Raw genomic sequence first — 8,883 nt, 5'->3', positions numbered from 1 at the left:
GGGGTGACATGAGCATCACTGCATCATAAGACACTTTGCTCCCTTTCTCTGTCCCCTTCAATATACACCCAGTAAAACGTCCATAACATCATAAAGGTTCTTCTGCCCAACATACACTGGAGAAGTCCACACATGTGCACATCTAAAGATGGGTGGAATGGAACACACAGAGGAAGCAGAAGGCGGCAACAACAGAGGCGATGCTGAGGATCCCATCCCCCTCCCCCAGCACAACGGGTGACCCTGTGGCCCCTGAGAACCCAGGAGTAGCAGGGGAGGCCGTGCATACAACTCTAGTCCCCTGACTGCAGCAGCACACTCCACTGCTGAGGACAGGGCAAGAGAGGCAGCATGGCCTCTCACTCCATCCCTCTAGCTGCAAAGGCACCTGCGACTCCAGCCCCTACACCCAAGAGGCGGTGCCCATGAACCTAACAAACCTGGATATGGTAGAGGCAGAGTCCATGACCCAGGCTACCCCTGAGGCAGTGCAGGCGCCCACCATCTGGGCACCCCAGGAAGCTGCACCAGCAACAGCAGCAACACTGGCTACAGCAAGGCAGAAGCCAGCCCGAAGGCACAAGAAGCAACAGTAAGGGCACAGGGCAAGAACTCTGGCAGAGGCAGTGGAGGGTGGAAAGAACGGATTATCGAAGAGCGATACAACCAGAGGCAGCTCAGGTAGGAGAAACCAAAAACTTGTGCTATAGCGCCACCTACTGAAAAACAAAAGAAGGGCCTCTAAATACTAACCTTGAATTTTTACAATCAAGTAAAAAAGCTTTATCTAAAGAAGCGAAGTGTTTGCTACTTCAAATGCAACAGCAGAGGAACAACTCATGAAGTGCCACGAAAATCCACAGTAACACTAAATCACAAAAAGAAAATGACAATTCAAAAGCCAAAGTCATGGAATAGAGTGATCTAACAGAGAATTCAAAATAGCTGTCATGAAGAAATGCACAAGCTACAAAAAACTCAGAAAGGCAGTTTGAGGAGCTCAGGGATGAAATTAGTAAACAGAAGGAAAACTTTACCAAAGAGATTTAAATCTAAAAGAGAACCAACAGAAATTCTGAGGCTGAAGATGCAATAAATGAGATAACACATTAGAGAGCACTGGAAATAGAGTAGACCATATGGAAGAGAGAATTAGCAAGCCTGAAGATACAAATCTAGAAATGATCCTGGTAGAAAAGGAGAGAGAATTAAGATCTAAAAGAAATGAGGATATCCTAAGAGATCTATCCAGCACTTTTAGGAAGGGCAACATAAGGCTAATGGGTATCCTAGAAGGAGGAGAGAGGGAGAAGGACATAGAGAGTTTATTTAAAGAAATAATAGCTGAGAACTTCCCATACCTGGAGGAACTGCATCTACAGGTCAATGAAGTTAAGAGAAAACCTATTAAGAAACCTTAATGCAAAAAGACCTTTTCCAAGACACATTATATGAAAACTGCCAAAAGTCAACAACAAAGAAAAAATTTTAAAGGCAGCCACAGAAAAAAAGGATGGTAAACTACAAAGTAACCCCCATTACGCTATCAGCAAACTTCTCAACAGAAATTCTATAAGTCACAAGGGAGTGTAATAACATTCTCAAAATACTGAAAGATAAAACTGTCCACAAAAAACACATACTCTTTCCAGCACAGTTATCATTCAGATATGAAGGAGAAATAAAGGCTTTCCCAAACAAACAAGAGTTGAGGGAGTTCATCAATACTAGACTTGCCTTACGGCTCTTCTACCTGAAACAAAAAAGGCAAAAGTACACAAAATGTTGAGTAAGATGATAAATAGACAGACAGAATCAGAAAACTGAAACTCTAAATCAGACTAGGTTTTTTAAAGGAATAAAAATAACTATACTTCAATTTGGTAACAAACAACATAAAAAGGGATAATTTGAAAACACATAAAATGAGAAGGGAAAAGGATAGAATTCATAGAGGCAACTGAAGATCAGATGCTATAGACAGGAAAAGGAATATTTTATCTATGAGATATTTTATACAAACCCGATGGTAACTACAAAACATAAATCTAGAGCAGAGACATTAAAAAAAAGGGAAACTGAGGAAAACATCATAGAAAACCACCAAACCAAACTGGCAGACAGAAACAAGGAAAAAGAAACATGGAGATATAAACAGAAAAGAAAAAATAAAATGGCAATACTGAGTCTTCATTTATCAATAATCATTTACATTTAGTAAATGAACAGAATTCTCCAATCAAAAGACAGAGTAGCTGGATTGATTAATAAATAACAACCAACTATACACTGCCTCAGAAGACTCATCTCAGTTCTTAAGACAAACATAGGCTCAAAGTGGATAGAAGACAATACTCTAAGCTAATAGCAACCAAAAGAAAGCAGGTGTAGCCATATTCATATCAGAGAAAATACACTTCAAGCCAAAACAGGTAACAAGAGTCAAAGATGGATAGTGTACAATAATAAAAGAGATAATTCATCAAGAAGACATAACAGTGATTAAAATATGCACCTAACATATATATAACAATTATTAACAGACAAAAAGGGAAAAATTTACAGCAACAAAATAATAGTAAGGCACTTTAACACCACACTTACATAAAGGGATGGCTCATCTAGAAAGAAAGTCAACAAGGAAACAGCAGCCTTAAATGAAACATTAGACCACAGAGGTTTGATAGAATGTACAGAACATTCCATCCAAATGCTGCAGAATACACTTTCTCAAGTGCATGTGGAACTCTGTCAAGGATAGACCATATGCTGGGATTCAAGTCTCATTAAATTTAAGAAGATTTAAATCGGGCTTCCCTGGTGGCGCAGTGGTTGAGAGTCCATCTGCCGATGCAGGGGATGCGGGTTTGTGCCCCAGTCTGGGAAGATCCCACATGCCGCGGAGCGGCTGGGCCCATGAGCCATGGCCGCTGAGCCTGCGCGTATGGAGCCTGTGCTCCACAACGGGAGAGGCCACAACAGTGAGAGGCCCGCGTACCACAGAAAAAAAAAAAAGGAGATTTAAACGTATCAAGTGTCTTTTCCAACCACAGTGGTATGAAACTGGAAATTTACTACAAGAAGAAAGCTAGAAAAATCACAAATATGTGGAGACTGAACAACATTCTACTGAACAACTACTGGGTCACCAAAGAAGTTAAAGGAGAAAGAGAAAAAAATACCTGAAGACAAATGAAAATGGAAAATACAAAATATACGGGATAAAGTAAAAAGGGTACTAAGAGGTAAGTTTATAGCAATATAGGTCTATCTCATTTGAGACTTGTTCATTTGAGACAAGAAAAAGCTCAAATAAACAATCTATCCTTACATCTAAAGGAACTAGAAAAAGAAGAACAAATGAAGCCCAAAGTTAGAAGAAAGGAAATAATACAATCAGAGCAGAAATAAATAAAAGAGAGACTGTAAAGATAAAAGATCAATAAAAATAAGAGCAGGTTCTTTGAAAAGATAAAATTGACACACCATTAGCTAGACTCACTAAGAAAAATACAGAGAAAGCTCAGATAAATAAAATCAAAAATGAAAGAAATGAACTTAAAATGGATACCACAGAAATACAAATGATTATATGAGAATACTAAGAATACCTATACATCAACAAATTGCACAATGTAGAAGAAATGGATAAGATTTTAGAATCCTACAACTTTCCAAGACTGAATAATGAAGAAAGAGAAAAAGTGAATACACTGATCACTAATAAGAAGACTGAAAAAGTAATCAAAAACCTCTGAAAAAAAAGTCCCGGACCAGACAGCTTCATAGGTGAATTCTAGCAAACACTGAAAGAAGATATAATACCTACCTTCAAATGCTTCCAAAAAATTGAAAAGAAGGAAACAGTTTCTAACTCATTTTACAAGGCCAACATTACCCTGATACTAAAACCACACAAAGACAACACAAAAAATGAAAACTACAGCCCAATATCTCTGATAAATGTAGATGGAAAAATCCTCAACAAAATACTAACAAACCAAATACAACAATACATTAGAAGAAACATACATGATCAAGTAAGATTTATTACAGGGATGCAGGGATGGTTCAACATTCACAAATCAATCAACATGATATACCACATTAACGGTGTGAAGGATAAAAATCATATGAATATCTCAGTAGATGCAGAAAAAGCATTTGATAAGATTCAACACCGATTTATGATAAAAACTCTCAATAAAGTACATATAAAATACCTTAACATAATAAAGGCTGTATGTGACAAACCCACACCTAACATCACACTCAAGAGTAAAAAACTGAAAGCTATCCCTAAAAAGATCAGGAAAAAGACAAAGATGCCACTCTCACCACTCTTATTCAATACAGTATTGGAAGTTTCAGTCAGAGCAAAAGGAAGGAAGAAAGAAATAAAACTTTTACTATTGAAATTGGTGGATGACATGATTTTTTATATATATATATTAAAAACCCTAAAGACTCTACCAAAATACTATTAGAAATAATAAATGAATACAATATAGTTGCAAGGTACAAAATTGATACACAAAAATTAGTTGCATTTTTATACGCTAACAATAAGCTAGCAGAAAGAAAAATTAAGAAAACAGTCCCATTTACAATTGCAACAAAAAGAATAAAATACCTAGGAATAAATTTAAGCAAGGAGGCGAAAGAACTATATACTGAAAACTATAAGACATTGTTGAAATAAACTGAAGAAGACACAAAGAAAAGGTAAGAGAGTCCACGCTCATGGACTGGAAGAATTAACATTGTTAAAATGTCCATATTACCTAAAGTAAAATACACATTCAATCCCTATCAAAATTCCAATGAAATTTTTCATGGAAATAGAATTAAAAATCCTAAAATTTATATAGAAATAAAAAAGACCCAGTAGCCAAAGCAATCCTGAAAAAAATGTACAAAGCTGGAGTTACCACAATCCCTGATTTCAAACTGTACTACAAAGCTATCAAAAGTACACTAAAAAAATAGACTACAAAATAATTAAACGACATGGTATTGTCAGAAAAACAGACACAGATCAATGGAACAGAATTGAGAACCCAGAAATAAATCCACACATATACAAACAATTAATTTATAGCAAAGGAGCAGAGAACATAAATGGGAGAATGACAGACTTCAATAAATGGTGCTGGGAAATCTGAACCGCCTCATCAAAAGAATAAAACTAGACCACTACCTTACACCATACACAAAAATCAACTCAAGATGTATTAAAGACTTAAATGTAAGACCAGAAACCATATAACTTCTAGAGGAAAACAGAGGCAGTATGCTCTTTGACATTGGTCTTAGCAGTCTTTCTGAATATGTCTCCTCAGGCAAGGGAAACAAAATCAAAAATAAACAAATAGGACTACATTGAACTAAAAAGCTTCTGCACAGCAAACAATCAACACAATGAAAAGACAACCTATCAAATAAAAAACTGTATTTGCAAATTATATATTCAGTAAGGAATTAAAATCCAAAATATATAAAGAACTCATACAACTCAACAACAACAAAATAACCTGATTAAAAATGAGAAGACAATCTTAACAGACATTTATCCAAAGAAGACATACAAATGCCCAAAAGGCACATGAAAAGACATTCGACATCACTAATTATTAGGGAAATGCAAATCACAACCATGATGAACTATCACCTCATATCTGTTAGAATGGCTATTATCAAAAAAGCAAGAAATGACATATGTTAAGAGAGGGTGTAGAGGAAGCGGAACCCTCTTACATTGTTAGTGGGAATGTAAATTAGTGCAGCCACTATGGGAAAAAAAAAGTATGGAGATTCCTCAAAAAATTAAGAATACAGCTACCATATGATCCAGTTATTCCATTTCAGGCTACCTATTCAAATAATAGGAAAACACTAAGGTGAAAAGATAACCACACCCCTATATTCATCACAGCACTATTTACAGTAACCAAGACATGGAAACCACTTAGGTGTTCATCAGTGGATGAATGGAGAAAGAAGATGTGGCATATACATACAATGGAATACTACTCAGCCATAAAAATAGATGAAATCTTGTCATTTGTGACAACATGGATGGACCATGATGGTATTACGCTAAGTGAAATAAGTCAGAAATGACAAATACCATATGATTTCACTCATAAGTGGAATATTCAACCACACAAAATAAATGAACACACCAAACCAAAGAAAGACAAACACATAGATACAGACAACAGAGTAGTGGTTACCAAAGGCAAAAGGGAGTTTAGGTGAAATGGGTAAAGGGGGGATCAACTGTATAGAGATGAATGAAAACTAAACTTTTGGTGGTGAACGCACTGTAGTATATACAGAAGTCAAAATATAATGTTGGTCACATGAAACTTATATAGTGTTATAAACAAATGTTACCACAATTTTAAAAAAAGGAAAGCTGCAGTGACTCTGTAATATTGGATAAAACTGAGACCAGAACAAAGACTACTACCTAGGATAAAGAAGTTTACTTCAAAAAATAAAGAGATGGATTCATCAGGAAGACCTGATGTGCTAAATAATTTTGCACTTAAGAAGAAAGTGTTATAACACATTTTTAAAAAAAGTAAGTTGCAAGGAGAAATAGATAAATCCACAATTATAGTTGGAGATTTAATACTCTTTAAACAATTGATAGAACAAATACACAGCAAATCAGTTAGGATATAAAAATTACCACAATCAACTTGACTTCACTGACATTAATAAAACACTCCACCCAACTACAGAAGAATACACATTCTTTTCAAGCGCACACAAAAGACTTACCACATTCTGCATCATAAAATGTTATAAATTTTTAATTACTCAAGTCATACAAAATATGTTCTATGACCATAATATTAATAGATATCAATAAGAGAAAGATCTCTAGAAAATCTCCAAATATTCAGAAACTAAATAACATACTTCTAAATATCCCATGAGTCAAAGCACAAATCTAAATTGAAATTTGCAAGTATTTTGCAGTGAATAACACAGCATATAAAAATTTCCAGGCTATCTCTAAAGCAGTACTTTTGGAAAATCTAAAGCACTAAAGAGTATCTCAAATCAAAGACCTCAGATTTCACCTTAAAACATATGAAAAAGACCAGCATATAAAACCCAAAGTAAGAATCATAAAGGAAATAATAAAAATTAGTGCAGATACCAAAAAAGTAGAAAACAAACAATTTTTTAAATCTAATAAAATTAAAACTTGGCTTTTTCAGATCTTGATAAATACATCTATCAAGGTATTGATATAAGATACTGATAAATATCAGGCAGATGATATAAAAAAGAAAGAAGATACAAATTAACAATATCAGGAATGATGGAATAAATGATAAATAGCTTGGGTATTGGGGAGAAAACAGTATAATGAATGATGGGAGATACTACTATAGACACTATAGAATTAAAAGAATAATAAAGTCACCAAAGGAAAATATTTAATTGGATTAACTCAAATTTAAACATTTTTACAACAGATAATACCATGCAAAGAATGAAAACAACCCACAGAATGGGAGAAAATATTTGAAAAAATCATGTATCTGACAAGGAACTTACGTCTAGCCTATGTTACTTAATGTTGAAAAACCAAATGGTGCTCCTCAGATGAGGATTAAGACAGGATGTCCACGCTCACTATTTCTATTCAACGTTGTACTAGAGGTTCTAGGCAGTGCAAACAGGGAAGGAAAAGCAAAGCATAAAGATTAGAAAGGAACATGTAAAAATCTTTATTCACAGCAAAACATGATTGTCTATATAGGAAATCCAATGAATGCTACAAAAAGCTACTAGAATAAATGAGTTTACTAAGGTGCAGGATGAAAGATCAGTACATAAAAACCAATTGTATTTCTCTATTCTATCAACAAATAATCAGAATTTCAAATTTTTTTAAATACCATTTACAATGGCATCAAAAGTATGAAATATTATATTTAAGGATAAATCTGACCAAAGATGTAAAAGATCTATACATTAAACACTAAACAATTCAACATAGCACTGGAAGTCCTAGCCAGAGCAATTAGGTAGGAAAAGGAAAAACAAGGAAACTAAATCGGAAAGAAAGGAATAAAATTTTCTCTACTTGCAGTGGACATGATATTATATATAGAAAACCCTAAAGATTCCACACAAAAAAACCTGTTAGAACTAGTAAACAAATTCAGTAAAGCTGTAGGTACACGATCAATACACAAAAATCAGTTGTGTTTCTACTCAGCAAATACAAAGTAGTGAACTCCTGTTAAACTATAACATGGATGAATCTTAAAACAATTATACTATGAGAAAAGAAACCAGACAGGAAAGATCAAATGCTGTATGATTTCATTTACATCAAATTCTTTAAAAATGCAAAACTACATGGACAGAAAACAGATTAATGGGTGCCTTTGGTAGGGGAGATGGAGAAAGTCCAGAGGAATTACAAAGAGAAATGAGGAAACTTTTGAGAGTGATGAATATTTTCATTAACCTGATTGTGCTGATGGCTTCACTGATATATACATATGTCCAAATGTCTCAAATTTTACACTTTAAATATGTGTAGTCTATGTCAATTACAACTCAATAAAGAGGTTTTTAAAAATTAAACTAAAAGAGAAAAAAGTTCCTATGAAAACTTAATTTAACAGGAAATATTATAATCAACATCTGGGAATAAGCCAGGATTAGATTAAAATGCAATAATAAATTATTTAATTGATGAGAATACTGAAAAGTTTTGGTCATTTACATTTACTTTTAAAGATCACTCTATCAGAAAAATCTGCTTTATCCAGTTAGGGCTTCATAAGTCCAACTATATTAACAAAAGGCTTATTTTTTAAAAATCAACTTCTGATTTTACAATCT

Source organism: Monodon monoceros, unplaced genomic scaffold (assembly GCF_005190385.1).
Source record: "Monodon monoceros isolate NGI ecotype Baffin Bay Population unplaced genomic scaffold, NGI_Narwhal_1 Super_Scaffold_12, whole genome shotgun sequence".
NCBI lineage: Eukaryota > Metazoa > Chordata > Mammalia > Artiodactyla > Monodontidae > Monodon > Monodon monoceros.
This window is presented reverse-complemented; position numbering follows the sequence as displayed.